Consider the following 2096-nt stretch of genomic DNA (forward strand, 5'->3'; position numbering starts at 1 on the left):
AAAGCCCCGAAGACAAAATAATGTATCTAAAGTTAGCTTACTTAAAAGAAATTCACGAAGATTTTTCTGAACTATAGATACCTTCCCTGAAGATAAAGGAAGCACAGCACACTTCTAGTGCAAGAACTGAGAAAAAAAAATTGGCTACATTATGGATACCTTGTTACTCTATAGGGGTAATAAAATGTTTTTATCCATCTATTTAGAAGCATTTATCTTGATGTTAGGTCAACACAACAGTCTTTTAAGGTAAATTCTAAACTTCTAGTCTATGAAGGCAGCAAGTAAAATGCCTTTCTGCAACTATCGCAAATTTTAAATGATGATCAATATAGTCAATAATTTAAAAATTTGACAATGACATACATTTTATGATTAAAATTGCCATGATTGCATTAAATAAAAAAAAATAAAAGTTCTATGTGTCTCACATGAAAGAAGCAAATCTGTTTTTATGTGGGTTTAAAGCAAGTAAAATGACTCATCTATCTGGTCATTTAAAAGGTTTGACTTAAATTAATTGAAACATGACATACTGTACTCTTAGCTTATATATCAATTTTGGTCTGATTTCCAAGTTCCTATCTTACACATGCCTTGGATAAATTGTAAATTAAATACAAAATTAAAAATTGTAGTGTAAAAGAAAGAAATCTCCATATTTGCTATGGAGAATGGTTTGGAGAGAGGCATGAGCAGATTTAAAAGGAGATAAGTTAGGAGACTAATGACATAATCTAGGGAAGAAGACTTGAGGGCTTGAACTAAGGTGGTGATAGAAATTCACATACAGGAAATGAAATATGAAGTGTAAAATGGAAGACGTTGATATCTTTAAAAAAATCTTAAATTAGAATTCGGTTTATTAGTAGGGACTCATGATTTTCCCCCTCCATTTAAAAACACTTAACATTCCCAATGCCCAGAATGTTCTACGTTCTGGATTTAGTTGATTCTGTCTTCATGGTGTCATTCAGCTTGATCTATTTCTTGTTTTGCCCACAGAATGGAAGTTAGATACGAAAATTTAATTTGATTAAAGTTAAAAACATTTTTTTTGGCAAGGATACTACATAGGTGGTGTTTTGATACTTCACTTTAGATCACATCAAGAGGCACATAATTGCTGGTTGTCCCAATTTTTGAGATGCTAAGGTTGATTAGAGAATTTAGGTGGTTATGGCCTGATATAAAGTTCCCTATTATTCCTGTATCTACTTGCTTTAGCATTCATTGGTGATTGATGCCTGGATCATTTATTTCATCATGGGTTATTAAATGATGATTTCCTAACTTTTTTTCTTTCTTCTTTTTAAACATCTTTATCGAGGTACGACTGACATACAATAAACTGCACATTTAAAAAATATACAATGATACACATCGATACATGTATGCACTCATGAAACCATCACCACAATCAAGATAGTGAAAGTGTCACCTCAGACAGACTTCCTGTTGTGTATTTAAAACTTTCATAATCAAGAGTAAAAAATGAGGGGAAATATTCATGAGGCAGATCCACAGGGTTTGGTGATTGACTGCTTGGAGGTTAATGAGAGAAGTGGTGTACCATTTATTGAAACTGGGAACACTGAAGAAGAAACTTGGTGATTTCACTTTTGTCCATTTTCAATTCATAATGGGACATTCTATTATGGACATCAAGTAGGCAAGTGTGAAATTAAAAGGAACAGTTTGGACTAGAGATATGTAAACTTGGAAATATTGGCATATAGTAACTGAAGCCAGGAAATACAAATTATCAAGATAATAAGTATAGGGCAGAAAGAAAAAATTAAGGGGAAAAATAAACTGTGAAAAATTTGAATGTTTTATGAGCAGTTAGAAGAGGAGGAATGAAGAAAACGGTAAGTGCATAGAATCGCAGAAGCCAAGGGAAAATAGGGAGAGGATGTCCCATTTGTGCTGATCCCAACAAGCCATATTCTTCTATATAATAGTTTTACTTTTCATTCAAAATTAATACATTGATTTATATATCAGTAAGTGCGGGCATACTCTCGAAAGAGTATGCACCTTCAGTGCATTAATAAAATTAAGTTTCTGAGCCTGTAAAGCTGAGGACTGGACTA

This window comes from Pteropus vampyrus, unplaced genomic scaffold (genome assembly GCF_000151845.1).
Source record: "Pteropus vampyrus isolate Shadow unplaced genomic scaffold, Pvam_2.0 Scaffold155, whole genome shotgun sequence".
NCBI classification, from domain to species: domain Eukaryota; kingdom Metazoa; phylum Chordata; class Mammalia; order Chiroptera; family Pteropodidae; genus Pteropus; species Pteropus vampyrus.